Source organism: Nuphar pumila, chromosome 2, assembly GCF_984573655.1.
Source record: "Nuphar pumila chromosome 2, dmNupPumi1.hap1.1, whole genome shotgun sequence".
Classification (NCBI taxonomy): Eukaryota; Viridiplantae; Streptophyta; class Magnoliopsida; order Nymphaeales; family Nymphaeaceae; genus Nuphar; species Nuphar pumila.
In genome coordinates, this window is record NC_143250.1 from 100,566,667 (window position 1) to 100,584,638 (window position 17,972).

Consider the following 17,972-nt stretch of genomic DNA (forward strand, 5'->3'; position numbering starts at 1 on the left):
GTAGAGACTCATTAGAGACTCAAAAAAATCATAACAATAATTTGCTAAAGAATATTGCCAATCAAATAACGATTTGTTGAAGAAGTGCTACAACAGTCATGATATGGGGGCCAAAATCAGAACATTTATAAATCTGGATACAAGGTTCTGGTATTTAATCAAAATAAAATAGTAATTGACTATGAAAAATTCTGAAAATTTACAGGGATGAACTAGACACATAAACGAAGAGAACCCGTTTTACAAAATTGAAAAATAATATTCCATTAGGAAAATAAAATTCAAACAAAATGGATCAAAATCTGAGCCGTTAAAATGACACAGGGTGACAGGGTTATGGTTTTTGACCCGAAACTAGTACAAAAATACCATAGAAATCGCTGAAATTTGGTATGAACAAACTAGATTCAATTTAAAAAACAACCCTTTTTACGGATTGGAAAAATCATATCTGGTTAGGGAGAAATCACTTCCGCAAGTTGGTCCTGATTCTGCTAAAATCCTGACGGTGCAAAATCACAGGTTTTGAATCTCAATTTTTAAAGTGAGTCAAACAAACTCAGAATGATTTGATTTTTTGTGGAGAGCATGAAGACATATGCATGAAGTTGCAGTAAAAAATTCAAGTTAAAATAAGTTCTGGTTACATATAAATCGATAGATCTAAAATGCACAAGAATTCAAAGTATAATCTAGAAAGCAACTGAATATGATGAAAGCAAACTGCACATGCGTGGATGTTAAAAAATGAGATCTAATGCCTTAAAATATGAATGGATAAAAACTTTGAATCAGACTCCACAACTCTTCAAGTTGAATGATGCTACCCACGCTGGGAGGAGCCCCCAAACCCCCCTCCTGTAAGGGCAAAAACTCTAAATCAGGTTCCACAACTCATCAAGTTGAACGATGCTACAGTTAGTGTGCAGGTCAGTCGGTGTTTGATGGAGAAATGTTGGATCGTTTGTTGGATGTGCACAGAAGTAGAGAGAGAAGGGAGAGAGAGTGAGATGAGGTTTTACCCCTCTCTTGTAAGGGTAAAAACTCTGAATCAGGATCTACAACTCATTTAGTTGAATGATGATACCCACGCTGGGAGGAGCCCCCAAACCCTCATCCTGTAAGGGTAAAAACTCTGAATCAGGCTTCACAAGAGTCAATGTATAGGTCAGTCGGTGCTTGATGGAGCAATGTATGATCTTCTAATGGATGTGCACAGAAGCAGAAATAGAAGGGAGAGAGAGAGTGAGAGGGTTGATGTTCATGGCCTCCTCCAGGGGAGATTTCTTTCTCGGATAATCCTGCAGTGCAGAGACTGGGTCTTAAATAATCATCTTCGGGGCACTTAAGTCTTTACAACCACTCATTTTCAAGAACCGTCATTTTTTTTTGCACCAATGGAGGAGAGGGTACTTAAGTCTTTGCAATCTTATCAAACTCCAACGCTAATTAATGCTGACAAACATTGGGATACGAGACGCACATGCTTACATACGTGGTGCTCTTTGGGACCCCCGATCATGAGATGTAGCTAACTGCCCTGTTCGGGGGGGGGGAACATATAACCTGCTTTGTCGAATGAGGCAACACATATAGGCCTTTGCCCCGAAGCACGCAGCTTCAGGCGAAACCGTTAGACATGCGGCAAGTGGGTTTTGAGCAGGAGAAGTTCGGGCGAGGTGATGTGCGGAGACCTCGCCCTTGAAGTGTGCGGCTTCGAGCGGAACTACTGCGACATGGGGTAAGTGGATGTTGGGCGCTTTGTAACCGAAGGTTGGGCTTTTTAAAGAGGAGGGAATGACTTAAATTTACTATATGTGTTAGGGTCGGATTCACCATCCGAGATCATAATGACTTAAATTTATTTTTGGGGATCCTAGTGACCTTGTTTTCTGAGTTGATTGCATGGAATCATATTTTGAGCCTTATTCCGAACTGTTGGAAGCTAATTGTTGAATCATCAAGATGGGATTGTGGCGGTGACGAACAGGCTTCTCAATGGGCAAGCTAGTTGATGTTGATGCATGATGTGGAGGACGACTTGTTTAATTGTGAACGTATAAATTGTTCTTGTGTTGCATCTCAAAGAAAGTATGTGTGGAGGAGCCTTGCGCGATTGGAATTGTATCTAGAGACTAAAATATGAAAGGATAAACCCCCAGATTGGTTCCCGTTACAAAATTGATTTGCTGTACTGAATTTTCGGTTGTAACTGGTAGGGGTATGCCTAACCCCAGCTTGCCGATAAAAAAAAGTCACATTTTTATGTCGAACAATGTGTAATTCTTCATGCTCAATTGGCATAGTGGGTTAGGGCCTTGGCCGCTAGACGAGCAGTCACGGTTCAATTCCCATGAGTGTCTCTCCTCTACGCAAGAACACCTAGCATAGGCCACGGGAGTAGGAGTCTTTCCTAGTCTCAGTTTTACGGTGCACGGTCATTCTTCAATTCCCATGAGTGTCTCTCCTCTATGCAAGCCAACACCCAACATAGTCCCAGGGCAGGAGTCTGGTCTCAAAATTTTATACCGCCAGCACAATGACCATAGGTATGGCAAGTTGAGCTGGCACAATCAGGTCTTAGAGCCATGTGTGGTTTCTTTGAGTTATAAATAAATAAATAATAAAAATTAATAAAATATAAAGTGGCTAAGGCTTTCTTGAGAAGGTAGTGGAACCCCATCTTGCTCAATATCAATTTCCCTAGAATCATATACGTCTGGTAGGTGTTCTTTGCAGTTTTTTTTAAAAGAAAGATATTATTAAATCAGTAAAGGATAAACCAAGTGATAAGGTATGTTTGGGACCAAATCAGGAGAACGAACCGGAAATTTCAGATACAGAAAGGTTAAATTACAGAGAGGCCCCCCTGCAAGCTCGAGCGGTTAGGCATAGCTTAATCAAGTGTCCAGCAACAACCATGCTGTCCCTGACCACAGGGACCACTCAAATCATTGCCCAACGGTTGCCAATCCAGGCCACCATTGCATCGGGACATTTTCTGTGCTGCCTGTTTACAACAATCCTTCAGAGTGACTCAAAGATAAAATCAAATCCCTTCTGCAAGATTATGAAGATTCGATCATTCCTCTCTTGCCAAATCAACAGCCCTAAAGGATTAAAACACGAGATAAACCTCCAACGTTAGCTCAGAGAGGTGTGTTGCGATAAGCATGTCCCTGGAAAAGGAGAAGCTCTCCCAAACTATTGCCAGATCATGCGGTACATAAATGAACAGTCCAAGAAAAGATGTACGTACGGTAAACTCCTCTTCTTGCTAGCAAAGAGAGCATATGCTGGACAAATAAGATCCTCGTCAACAGAGTTCCTTATTTACTTTATCTCCCACACGACAATGCCTTGCTTGGGAGCCAAGACATCAAGTCACCACCTATAGCTCGCTAAAGAAGCCAGGCCGAAAAAACACCATCTTTCGAAAGTGCACAACCAATGCAGTCCTCTCGTTGGGAGGGGAGACGGGGATCCCACCCACCCTCGCTGCAGTATGGAAGCAGATTGATGAGAGTGGATGGGACTAACATAAAAGGTGCATTTCCAACATCAATGGTACAACTTATAATGAAAAATACAAAGCTTTCATTCTTTAACAGAGATATATCAAATTTTTTGGGACCGGAAGAGAAGTATATGGTTTCACATTTCTGAACCAAGCTTTCAAAGATTTTAAGCAGCTTTTTCAGTACGTATGCTTGCACTACTCCAAGATCCACTTCCAAGTAGTCCAGTTCATTCCCAATGCGCATGAATAGGCTGAATTACTCATGCATCAGAGATTGAGTGTTGTCCATATATCTTAGTTTGAGAAAGAAATAAACCATGACATGATTCATTCCCACAACATATCTCAAGTTTGAGCAAATAGACAAAAATATATAATTTGCCTCAACATTAATGGCTATGCTCACAAACAAAGATATCAGTATTTTCTGCTCTAAAAGCATCAATTCAACAAGGCTATAATTCCCAAATTGATAGAGCTTCCCGGTACCATTTGAAAGAAGTTTATCAAGTCAGTAGAGAACTGCACCTCTTGGGAGCAATATTCTCTAGAAACTCGACGGAGTAGGATTGGCAGGATTGGAGCCACTTTTGACAGGTTAGTGGAATCTTTATGTCCAAAACCCGGATCCAAGTAGTTATTTATTCCAACCCTTCTCGGGGGAAGCTTCATTCATAACTCCCGAAACTTCTTCAAAGTGGCTCGGTTCCATGCCTCATTTCATAGGAAACCCCAAAGGGACTATATTTGATTATATTTCTATCCCAATTCCATTCAGTTCCCTTCTCTTTGGTTTGAATGTCATTCAATGGAAGAAGCAAACAGCAAATCCATGGGTATGCGAACCCAAGTATCCTGGAAAGAGCAGAATATTTGATGGAAGAACAATTAAGTGAAATTTCATAAGCATGAAAAGTCATTTTGGTGGACTAAAATTGCTTCATGGTATGGTTGTTCCACAAGTCCACCAGCTCAAGGGTACGCAGGACATGATATTTCCATGGGAAATAAGGCAACCATAATGCAAAATTTACAGGTAGCAGAGATTATCCAGATGAATAGCCAGCAATTTTCAATAGGAAATGAAAAACAAGAGGTACCACCGAGGTGGTATCCCACGTGGTAAGCGGGGGTCCCGTGTCAAGCTGAAGGACCAGGTTCAAATAAGTCTGCCACATGGGGCCGCTGTTGTTCCCGCCTAACCTCAGCTTGCCTTTCAAAAAAAGAAAAATAAGAGGCATGCCATCAATCATTGATATTGCAGATGCAAGAACTCTGAAGTCACAGATCTCATAATGCTAAAACAACAGTGTAGACCAAAGATAGGCAAACATAAAAACACAAAAAAGCCATCACTACGAAGGCTCTACAGAAGTAAACACCATCTAATTTGGTGATTGAAGAAAAGAGGAAATCACAACAAGAAATAAAGAAATCAACATGGGAATCATTGTTACTGCGATCTATTGCCTGGACTTCAAAAGAGTTAGTACCATAAAAGGACAATGTGATGGAAGATAGTCCACCAAATAGCCACAAACTCCACTTATTCAGAAAGGAAACCAAATACATTTTAGTAACTTTTACATTTCTGAACATATTATGGCCCCGATGTCCAAACTGGATTTTCTATTCAATCAATTTATTAAGACATTCAGGACAGCCTGGAGTTGAAATTTGCAGCATGTGTTTAACATGTAATTGCTGTCCTAGTGTAATAACCTCATTTTTTTCTCTCTTATTATTAGGAGGTATTTAAAATAAAGCATAAGTGAGCTTGGGATCCAAATCTCAGATCCAAGACCCAAAAAGGGAAAATCACGAAATAAACTATGCGAGGTCCCGTGGTTGGATCCATATGGATCCAACTTGCAGATCCATTCCGCAAAAATATTGCAGATCTGGAATTCAAACCGTGTCCGGATCCCGGATATCCATCTCGGAACCGGCCCCGGCCCGCACCCTATAAGGTAAATGAAATATAACGTAAAGGCGCTACAGGGCCGCCCCGATGAGGAAGAGTGTTAGGGTTCTCTCATAACCCTAACGCAGGTAAGAGCTCGACGAAGGGGAGGGTTTTTGCGAAGCCGCCTCACATGAAGTGTGGCTATAAGGTATGTGCCAAAATACATCAATTTCATATATGCACATGCACATGCAAGCAACATTGCACTAATGTCTTAATTAAGCATAACATGGTGATTCTAAGCATAAGAGAAATATCATTTTTTTCTTGATTCACCTTTGTCAAAACATGTATAACAACAATAAAGGTACGATGAATATTTTTGTGGCATGCACAGTGTCCATGTTTGCATTTCTGAATTTGCATATAAATTTCCAAAAGGTGTACATGTCGACTCAACTAGCTTAGAGGGCAGTGCATAAATGACAGCATTTTTTCTCCCAAGTCCTTCCTTACCAATAAAAGACAATGGAGTCCACGGTTAGCAAGCATCAACAGTAAGACTACACAAACCTTAATGAAGAATATGAAACCATCTGCCTAATCGCACTTCCATGCATGGAAGAGCTGATACTTAAGAAGGCGGGGAGATGTGTTAGTGGGAAGCCTTTTGATCTACCAGAGCGAAGTGATACCCGAAAGGCAAGGAATGTAACTTAAAAAATTTAAAAGTTCTCATCAACTTCTATGAAATTGTCCAGTGTATAAAAGCCTTGCAGATTAAACCTACGGACAGGAACAAATTAGACAGAAACCTCACATTCCCCAACCTGAAACTCCCATGAATAATAAACAGATACACATTATGTATTAGAAAAGAATAACCAGACACCTTCAATACCTCTTCATCGTTCTTAGTTTATTTTCTTTGAAGACATATATATATATATATATATATATATATATATATATATATATATATATATATATATATATATATATATATATATATATATATATATATATATATTACCTGAACAAGAAAGCACCTTCAAACTTCTCTCGGAAAGGATGCCACAAGCACCTCTGACTTCATTGTGTGTGAGAGAGACAGAGAGACCACCACATCAACATGCATACAAAATATCATAATGATGCAATTGCATATTATGGCATCGCAGGATAACGCTACTCTATTCAGCAGACATTCAGAACACCAAGTAACAAATCCATGGAACAGCAAATAGACAGATGAAGCAAAATTTTAAATGTCTACAGAACACGATTGGCAAACCTATTGTTAGAATACTTGAAACCTGTATGCATATTGTCATATTTGTCTACTGAAGATTCTTATCTTTTCATTGCAAAGCCTCCAAACACCCTAGAAAACATCAAGTTTTTGAAATAGAAATTAGATAGGAATGGTCTACGAGATAGCAGGAACAAGATCTATCATAAACGAGAAAAGGGGTTTCCAATTCCAATTTGATGAACTGATGGAACTGTCTGCACTGCATGAATTTTCACGCCCTTAAGTTTCTCACCCTCCTTTAAGTGAGAATAACAAAACTTTCAACCCAGCGAAAAGCTTAGGATAATGTATACAATGCTCAGAGGCATTAGGAAATCTTCTGCCATAGTAATTCAGCAGAATCTTCATGCCCAGACGCACATGTAAAAAACAATAACCAGCCTACTTGGGTCCAGGCATAGGGTCAACATCAGTACATTTCTTGGCATACAAGAGCACCTACACAAGAAAGCAAAGCCTCCAAACGCTCTAGAAAGCATCTTCAAGTTTTTGAAATGGAAATTAGATAGGAATGGTCTACGAGATATGTATACAATGCTCAGAGGCATTAGGAAATCTTTTGCCATAGTAATTTAGCAGAGTCTTCATGCCCAGACGCACATGCAAAAAACAATAACCAGACAATATGGGTCCAGGCATAGGGTCAACATCAGTGCATTTCATGGCCTACAAGAGCACCTACACAAGGAAGCAAAGCCTCCAAACGCCCTAGAAAGCATCTTCAAGTTTTTGAAATGGAAATTAGATAGGAATGGTCTACTAGATAACAGGAACAAGATCTATCATAAACGAGAAAAGGAGTTTTCAACAAGGTTGCCAAACTAGGAAGTGGAAGCGGTAAACTATACAGGAAGCCGATGCCAGAAGCAATGCATTTTAAAATGCATAGGAAGCAGGAAGGGAGGAATAAGAAAAGAAATATAAGAATGGAGTGAGAATCAAAATGAAACATAAATAAAAACTAAAATAAATGTGACTAGTATTAAATTTCATGATTTTTTAGTGTAAGAATTAAATTTTTAACAAGATCTAAAAATGATGACTACCAATTTAGAGAAATCACATGGAAGTGAGTGAGAAGAGTGAGAAAACACATAAAAAACATGAAAACTTGAGTAAGAGAACATATAAGAATAGATGATAAGTGTGGAAAGTACAGGAGAAGCATGGGGAATCAAGGTTCTTATCAAGTTTCGAAAGCTAGGAAAATCGCGCTTCTGAAGCAAGTTTCCAGGAATCGGGCTTCCCACCTATCTAAGAAGCTTCCTGTAACTCTAGTTTTCAATTCCAATTTGATGAACTGATAGAACTGTGTGCACTGCATGAATTTTCACGCCCTTAAGTTTCTCACCCTTAAGTGAGAATAGCAAAACTTTCAACCCAGAGAAAAGCTTAGGATCATGTATACAATGCTCAGAGGCATTAGGAAATCTTTGGACATAGTAATTCAGCAGAGTCTTCATGCCCAGAGGCACATGCTAAAAACAATAACCAGACTACTCGGGTAAAGGCATAGGGTCAACATCAGTGCAATTCTTGGCCTACAAGAGCACCTACACACACCTCTCACCACGTTAATAACATTCATCTTCAATTTCAATTAAGCCAATGATAAAGTAACAATTGGGAAACGAGCACATCTTAAATGCCCTTTTAAGGCAACAACATGATGATGATACACTACTGACTAAACTACTGATAAAATAAATTATTTATAATAGTTCCGAATTAAGATAAAATTTTTAAAAATAATTCGGTAAACCCCGTCCAGACTGTACTGTGTTAAGAAAGAAAACCCAAACTGTGTGTAAAGAAGTTGCGGGTCACAAAAGAGATGAGAAATCAGACTAACATGACAAAATTAGGACTAATCAAGAAATGAAGCAAAGAATACGGAAGAAGAACAAAGGCTGAAAACAACAAAAATTGCAAATAACGGACTCAACAATTACAGCTATTACAAGAATGCAAAAGATACAAACCGCAGAACAAAACGACAACGATATAGATTATCCAACAGAAAAAACACCTCAAATACACTTGATTAAAAAAAAAAGGTTCTCACAGATCAACACAACAAAATGGCTGATTTAACTTAGGATTAGCAATCATGATAAAACAGATCAGAAGTTCATCAAAAAGGTTCACAACTAAAGTTTAATAATGAAGGAACAAAGAAAAATCCCTCGCTGGTGGAAATCCAGATACACATGTTCCAGATCGGTTCGTATAAGCTCAGATCTAACCAAACCAAACTTTGATAAAATAACCGTACAAGATCATCTAGATCTGAAAGTTTCCTCTATATTTAAGAAGAAATTCAACAAATAGTCTACAATTTCATGCTCCGAACCGAGATTCAAAAGCAAGAACCATCAAACACGTATCGTTTATCAGATCTGTCAATGAATAAAAAGGATCCATCTAAAAACGCACAAAAGCAAATGATTTGAGCAACAGAAGAGAAGAATATCATGATCTACAATGGGAGAATCCATAATCGATCTGTGTAGATTGCTAGTCCCGCGTTAAGAATCCTTTTTTAGCAGAACCACCTGAAAAAAGGATCGGCAGATCAGACACGTGCAGCAACGACCGAGGCTGGGGTTGGGACGCTGCCGATGAAGGAGAGGAACCCGCCGGCAGCCTCCTGTTCGTCAAGGAAGAGATCCTCTGGTACCCTGAAGGCAGCGTGTGTGCAAACGATGGCAAGGCCGAACATGAGGGCGGAGATAAGAAGAGATCCGACAGAGGTGAGGAAGACGACGACGACGGTGAGGAGGATCATGATGCCGAGGACCTCCCGATCGGAGAAGGTGCGGTTGAAGAGGACAAGGGGTTGAGATCGGAACATGTAGAGGAAGAGCCAGCCGGAAAGGAGGAGGACGAGGACGAAGAGGGAGACGGGGTGGGAGACGAGGGAGACGGCGAGCACGGCGGAGAGGAGGATGATGTAGTTGATGCGGAAGTAGGTCCAGTTCTTGCGGATCCGGGCGGTCGCCTCCGAGAGGGAGTCGGGCTTCGCGAGCTGGTTGCGGTCGATGAGCTCCACCCACGCCCGGCGCTGCGCGAGGCCGGAGCGGGCGCCGTCGTATAGGAGGCCGAAGAAGGCGCGGGCAGCCGGGGTGGCAGCGATCGGGTTCTGCGTCGGCAGCGCTGAGGATGAGGGCGGGGGTACGCTCCCGGCCATTGCTGTCGCTTTGATGCCCTAAATTTTCCCTTCCCTTTCTATTATACTCCTCCGCTCGCTCTTCTTCTTCTTCTTCCTTCCTTTTGGTTGCCTCCTCCTTTCTTCCTTATGTGAGATTCCTTCGTTGTTGCGGAAGAGAGAGAGAGAGAGAGGCGTCCAAAAGGGGGACAGAGAGAAAAAGAAGAGGGTAGAGATTTGTGATCTGGAATGGCTGTCGTTTGTTCTTATAGGAAGAAGAGGAAAGGGAAAGAGGGAGGGGGTACGGAACTGACATATCGGTCCGATCCGATTGGGGTTCGACATTTGGTCCGAAACGACCCATGAGCGTAGTCGTCGAGATGCGACTTGGGAGTCGGGTACGGTCGGTAATACTACGGATCCGATTTTGGATGTGGACTCTAAGATCTTCTTTTAACTTTATTTTAGATCATGAATCGAGTCGGTGATGGAGTCTTCAAACCAAATCTGAATCTGGTAGAGACATCAACTCCAAAGATCGATCTCATAATGGTGTTGTGAGCTAGTCGGATTCGGATCTTGGCAGTCTGGTGAAGTGTCTGGAGCTGAATCTAGGCTGTCCCTTGATTTCGTGGATGTCAGATCTAAGAGATCTACTTTGCTGTGGCTCACAAGGCCTGGACTTCCGGGTTAAGGGCAATGGCAATTCGTCACCTGACATGGGGCGACCATGATTAGAAGCCATAAGGTGTTGTTTAAAACTCCTATTTGGAGCCGCTGCTCCCAACATAGGTAAAAAAAAAAAAACATTTCTGAGCCCCACAAGAAAAATAAAATATTATGTTTGGGTTGGGTCCCTGTTCTTGAGGGAAACCTCAAGAGTTTTACCAATTTGAGCCTTGCTAACGTAGGGCCAGGCTAATTAAGAAAAGACTTTTCACCAACAGCGGGCTTGCTACCCTATGTTGGGATGGTTTTTTTTTTGAAGGCAAGCTCGGGTTCGTCCGACTCTTACCAGTTGATGGTGTTGTAAGTTCAAAACCCAATGGTTTAGTTGCATAATTGGTAGGGATAAGACTAGAGCAGAGATCCAGGGAGCGGCTATTTGCCCTGTCATGTGATTGCTGTGGTACTTAGCCAAGTCACTTAACTAGGGATGGTAGTGGATCATGGTAAATGGGCCCTGCCTCGTCTCGCCCCGTTTGAACTAAGGATAGAGTACATGAAAAGATGGGGATGAAAAGGAGAATGGAGGTTAAAATCAAAACCCATGCAGGGATGAAGGTGAGGATGAATTTACACTTTTCCTCGCCCCATCCCTGTTCTCGATTCTGCCTTGCTCCATTCCTGATCTTTCTTTATAGATGACAGTGGAGCGAGGAGAAATGAGGCTCCGCCTTGCCCCGTTTGGACCAGGGATGGAGGACATGGAAAAGGAATGGAGGCAGAAATGAAGGTTAATATCAAAAACCTGTCCAAGGATGGAGGGTAGGATTTTGAGATGGGGGTAGGAGCGGAGACCTTGTCCCCCGGTCCACTGCCATCCACTTAACCGCTCTTTTGATCTGACCCTACTTTTCTATAAAGAAAAAAGACAAAAAAAAAAACTTGGCCTTGCCTTAAAAAAAAGTTACAAATACCTAGGTTTTGACATAATTACAAATAGCCGGTTGAGTTATTACAAATACATGCTTGAGTTAAGAAAACAACTCTCAAACAACTGCCTCGTCTATCCTCAACCCTTATGCCAAAATACAGTTTTACCCCACTCAATGCAAAAGATTCCTAGTGTTTTTTTTCTGCCAGAATTGTTCTACACCCTCACTGGAATTTGGCTCCACCATGACTCTCTCTCTCTCTCTCTCTCATCTTAGTGATCTTCCACTCCCTCCTGCTGATGCTACCTATCCTTTGTCGCAATCTGGGCAAGCGGCTCCGGCGTGAGCCCATTTTATCTGTCCTATGTTTTTTTCTCTTGTGCTTTCTTTATTTGTTTTGGCTTTTGCTCTTGTTCAGTTCATGGGTTCAACATTTTGTTGATCTTCATGAGTGGTAATGTTGAATTACTTTCGGCTCTCTCTCTCTCTTGGTAGAAAACTTCTTGAAATGTGCTATGGGTTTCTTGTCTCTCACAGAAATGGAATTTATTATTGCAATGTTTTTGGTGCTGTCATCATCTCTGGGTCAAATTAAACTTCACATTAGTATGTGTGTAGCATTCTCCTTTTGTGCAACAGTTTGGTGCAATTTTTCTCGTCATATTTTTTTTTAGGGTAATCAAGAAACCACATGATGGTTCAGATGAAGAGGCACCATTCTTTTTAGGGTCCCTCTTCTGCTAGTGCAAGGTCTTCATGATCGGAACCCACCTCCATTGCATGATCTCAATATGGATGAGATAGGTTTGTGGTCCACAAAGGAGACTGAGCACAGTGGTTTGGGACTCTCGGAGGTATCCAATAGGATGGGCTGAGGACTGTAATCCAACAGGGTATGAAACTGTCGTAATGTAGAAGAGGATCTGTTAGGTTAGGTAGCCATCTTTTTCAGTCATAGAAGGGTAAAATAGTTTTTTAGTACAAGTTAACTAAGGTCTAACTATAGTTACAAGTACAGGATTGGTCCAGGTGATTATTTGGGAGTTATTTTCTTAACCTAAGTGCTTATTTGTAGTATCTCAAAGTTTAGGCTGGTGTTTGTAATTGGACCAAAACTTTGGTTCATATTTGTAATTTTTTCATTAAAAAACAAAAATGTTTTACTACGGAACCACGAAAAGAACCAAGTTAATCAAACAGAACAGTCTTAATGTAGTCTTGACATCTGAGCCTGGGATACAAGGATCTCTTAAGTGATCTCTTATATGCCAGGTACCCGTAGCCAAGCATGACAGCATTTTGAGTGGAGCCTGCGTTCTGTTGAGGTGGAGCCCATAGAATGTTGTCATGCAATTGGCTGATGGCACATAAGGGATCTCATTTGTTTCATTTTCAAAGAATGGAAACGCCTTTCGTGGGAATGGGACAGATTTCTAAAAACTCAGCTTTTTTTTGTTAAAGAGAGGGAGGTATGAAAATATTGGAACATGAAAAGTGGCGAGTGATGGAAAAAACTAGAGCCACTTTTACCTGCATCTCACTTTCTTACCATAATGATTCGAAGTTTGTTTAACTCCTTATGAAAAAGAAAGGAAAAGGGGATACAAACCCAACAATTTCTCATGAAAATAACATGAAACAAACAAGTTCTAAGAGATCCCTAGATCCCCTCTACCTTCTAAGCGAAAAGGGAGGGGGTGTAGTAGTGTGGTCTAGTGATGTTTCTCTAATACATCACAAGATCAGATCCCTCAAACATGACAGTCTGGGGATTAAAATCCTAGTTCAAGATGAAATATGATTACGTGAGTTTCTATTATAGTGGATTTGGTTCTACATGGATCTAAATCAAATTCAAACAAATCCCGGTTTGCAAATTAGAATTTAAAATTAATCTAAATCATTAAAAATAGAATCTGAATGCCCAATTAGCCAAGTTTAAGGTATGCCTTATATAATTGGATTGAATATTCAACTTCATTCTCGTTAAAATGGGATGTAGAATATGCATGTTAAATTATCCTTTACATGTAAAAAGATCCATCCTCCCAAAGTTTTGATGATGTGTTATACAATGATATGCCAAATATATACTAAGATGATGATGATGAATGGAATATGCAAAATGCAAACCAAGGAGCTCAAAGCATGTTGTATGATACATATGAACATCTTGTGTTATAACATAACATTATGAAAATTCTCAACATGGTTAATGTTTTGCATAAATGTGGTATGTGAATTTTGCAATAAAGCAAATTATAAAGCATTTTGTTTGTAAGTCTGCATGTTTATCAAGAAAATGGATAAATGTTCGAAAGAGTGCGAGGAAGCCTGTGCTTTTTTACCTACAGTCAGGTCATCAACAGACAGTACTTACGTTAATCAATAATTTGATGATGTGAAGAGTTGTCGAGAGTACTTAAAAAATTATGTGATACAACAAAATTATGAGGTTAAATTTAAGAAGAGATATAACAATAGAGTTACCGTCTCGTGGAAGATTCATTGTTTGAGGGTGTGTGGTACCCAATTAGAACCTATAAAAACTCTTACATCTGTGGTGGTTCATCTGGTAATGTGCAAGTGATGCATGTGCTAGCAAAATGGGTTTATGATGCTGTACGTGATCGACTACAAGACCAACCATTAATTACTTTGAGACAAATCATCTATCTCTCATGATCAATGACTTAAAATTAGTTACAAGCAAGTGTAGCGAGAAAAAGAAAAAGCACAAGTAAAACTTTATGGTTCATTCGAAGACTCCTACAAAGAGCTTCTTATGTATATTCATCAGTTGAAAACTACAAATCCAGATTCATATAGAATTATTGAAACTGAAAGAAGGAGAAATCAATTTAAGTATTTGTTCATTTCTTTAAGACCCTGCATTAAAGGGTTTGTATAAGGAAGTAGGCCATTGTTTTTCTTTGTTGATACCTTTTTAAAGGGAAAGTATATGAGCATATGCTTATCAATACAATCTATTAATATTTGTAGACAATTGTTCATCGTGGCATTTGAGGATGTAGACAAAGATACTAATGCATCATAAAAATATTTTTTACAGTGTTTAAAGGAAGAATTACACCAACTCAATGTGTATCGTCGGCTGAAAAGATTGATTATACTATTTAATAAACATAAAGGCTTGAAGCATGTTGTATCCCAGGTATTCCAAAATCCTCAAGTTGGCTATTGCACGAAACATCTTGTGGATAACTTAAAAAATAATTTTTGATCAACACTTGTGAGGCATTAGTGAAATGCAACTAAAGCCTACACTAAAACACAATGAAATTGACAATTGAAAAAGATCGAGAAGCATAGTTTGGCCAAGTATATTTATGCCACATCGATTGACTCTAAACTTTGGGCCAACTCTTGTTTTTTGAGAAAATATACGATCATTTGACAACAAATATAGCAGAGAGTTTCAATGCATAAATCAAATATAATTGCAATAAATCAATTATCATGTTTGTTGAGCATACTCGACATATATTGATAATGTTTTTTGTGAATGAAGCATGGGAATGAAATGAGATACATTATTATATCAAGCGTGATGCATAAATTAGAGGATTTGAAGAACAAGGCTAGAGAATTACGTGTAAATGTTACACCTACACTAGATAAATACTTTGAAGCATGTGTGGGTCTTCACAAGTATAGAGTCAACCTTGAGAGACGTAAGTGTATGTGTCTAGAGTGTACACTGGGATGTCATGTGCTCATGAAATTACTTGCATCGCTAGCTTGCATGAATGACCAAAAAATTATTACGATGAGTGTTTCACAATTGAGAAGTATATAAAGATATACAATAGTTTTTTTTTATGAAAATGCCAAATAACATTCCTTATGAGGCTCCATTTGATCAACTTTTAGTCATAATGTTGTCTGCCTTAACACATCCAACATGGCGACCAAAAACCAAAAGAAGAAAAACAAACGTATCAGGCAAGATTTTATATAAGTGTGCTATGTGCGACAATTACGACCACAACAGGTGGACATGTCGTAGAGGAGAATCAGTATAGAAAATGGGGTAAACATAAAAAAAGAAACTATTTAGTTTATAATGTGGTTCTATAGTTGTATCTATGCTTTATTTGTGGTGCGATTTTTATTCTGTATAGTTATGTTAATAATTTTATTTATACTTATTTATTTGTTAATTGCTATGAGGAAGAAATGAGTGTTATAAATGGGCAAGAAAAAAGGTCGGTGCCTAAGAAAACATGCAAGGCAAAAGTTGATGCAGAAAAAAAGGGAAAGGGAAAGGAGAATGCCGACACAAAAGGGCAAGAAAAAGGTAGATGTCGAGGAAAAGGGTGACCCCATGGAGGTAAAAATTTTGTGGTTGATGCTTGAATATGATGCATTATATTATTTTTAATTTTTTCATTACTTTATAAACTTTAAGTTAACACATGTATCCCCTTTGAACCCGGAGGAAGTCACGACAACAAAAAAAAGAATATGATGGCAAGGTCTTGGGTTCGTACACAGAGTTGAATGGTTATTTTAGTTAAGTTATTATGTAATATCAGTCAAATCTCAAATTATTTGATATGGACTTTTAATGTGTAGCATATTCATTTAAGCTCAGAGAATTATACAGAACCTTAGCAAAGAAGTGTTACACATGTGCTTTTGTTCCAACATTTTTCATGGTGAGTAGTATACAATGTTGTTGAAATTGATGATATTGTTCAATTTTGATTTAAACACATTCTTACGTTATATTTGCTGCAAATGTTGTATTATGGTAGCATTGGTACACTTGATGTGATAAGTGAGAAGAATATCAATTGTCTAATTCTTAATTTTGGTATAGTTTGTATGTTGCCGCAGTATTGAGAGATGCACCCCTAAACTTACAATTACATGTTATGGTATTACTTATACTGCATTATTCAATATCTTTTAGGTATTTTCCTTGTTGTTGGCATAATGAGCATTATTGGATTCTCTATGTGACATGTACAAAGCAACAAGAGGTATGTTTTTACAACTCACTCTGGTGTCCATCGTGTGTGAAGAATGATGTTCACATATTGGTATCATGCACTGTGATGAATTATTAAAAAAGTTGTTTTATGTTCATTTTTTTAACTGTGCAATTGAAGTTCATGTGGTAGGCATTTGGATTAAACACAAAAGTGTGGAACCTTATAATAGTTGGAGCAACCCCAAAGCAGGTGAATGGGTAAGTAACAACATGATAGAGCTCTCTCATGCATATGTGGATTATTAGTATGTACGAAACATGATATGGTGTAAGTATGACTATGGTGTACATGTTCTTTTCTCTATCACACAATTACTTGATAATGATCACATTAAGTTTTGTGAGGTACTTCATATTAGTGTTTTTTTATTCTTCATAACATACAAATTAGATTAGTTAGATTCTAGTCTAAACTTTTGACTCTAAAACATGCCACAAAAAATGTCAAATTTTATCGAAAAACTCTAATAAAAAGGAGTAAGAAACTGAAAGTAGAAAAGCAACAAGAGATAAAGGATCAAGACATAAAGGAACAGAAGGGTCAAGAAGCAAATAAGGATCAAGAAAGGGATAACACAACAACACCATGAGAGTCATTTTTTATTGTTTTATGTACTGTTGAATGTATTAAGCTTTGTCCAATTTAAACTCTTAAACCCATGATATAGATAATTTGATTTGATTTGTACAATATTATCTATTATTTATTAAACTCTTAAATAAGATTATGCATCATCTATTATATATATGTTGTTATTTGCCAGATGTATTAGAATTGAATTTTTATATTTCACTTGAGCTTTCTTAAAGAAAAAGTGAGTTTCGCTAAAATGAATTTCGTTAATATGGTATTTCTTAAATGAAAGTGAATCTTAGTTCCATTAGTTGTTGTGGTTAGATTGGATTTGCAAAATGAGTTTCGTTATTAACTAACTAACATGAAGCTCAGTTCCATCAATTTATATGAATGTCAGAGTTTTGCTTTTCAATTGGCTAATGTGAACATCAATTCCTTTAGTTTCTATGGTTGTAATGAAATTGCAAAATGAGTTTTGCATTTGATTTGTTAACGCAAATCTCACTTCCATCAGTTTTTGTGGTTGAAATAAATTTAAAAACAAGTTTCACTATTGATTTACTGGCATGAAGCTCATTTCCATCAGTTTATACGAATGTCAAAGTTTTGCTTTTCAATTGACTAAAATGAATCTCAATTTCTTCAATTCTATGGTTGAAATAGAATTGCAAAATAAGTTTCACTCTTGATTTTCTATTATGAAGTTTAGTTCCTTCAGTTTATATGAATGTCAAGGATTCACATTTGATTTGCTAATGTGAATCTCAGTTCTATCGGTTTCTCTAATTGAAATGGAATTAAAAATGAGTTTCACTATTGACTCGCTAACGCGAAGCTCAGTTCCATCAATTTGTACGAATGTTAGAGTTTCATTTTTCAATTGGCTAA

The 17,972-nt window shown here is 38.4% G+C and overlaps 1 pseudogene across 1 annotated transcript; it reads right to left on the reverse strand.

Moving 5' to 3' along the window:
• Positions 1–8,985: 8,985 nt before the first annotated feature.
• LOC149846390 (PRA1 family protein B4 pseudogene) lies at positions 8,986–10,124 on the reverse strand (annotated as a pseudogene). The gene has a single exon (XR_016430521.1). The product of XR_016430521.1 is annotated as a PRA1 family protein B4 pseudogene (transcript).
• Between the last annotated feature and the right edge of the window lie 7,848 nt (positions 10,125–17,972).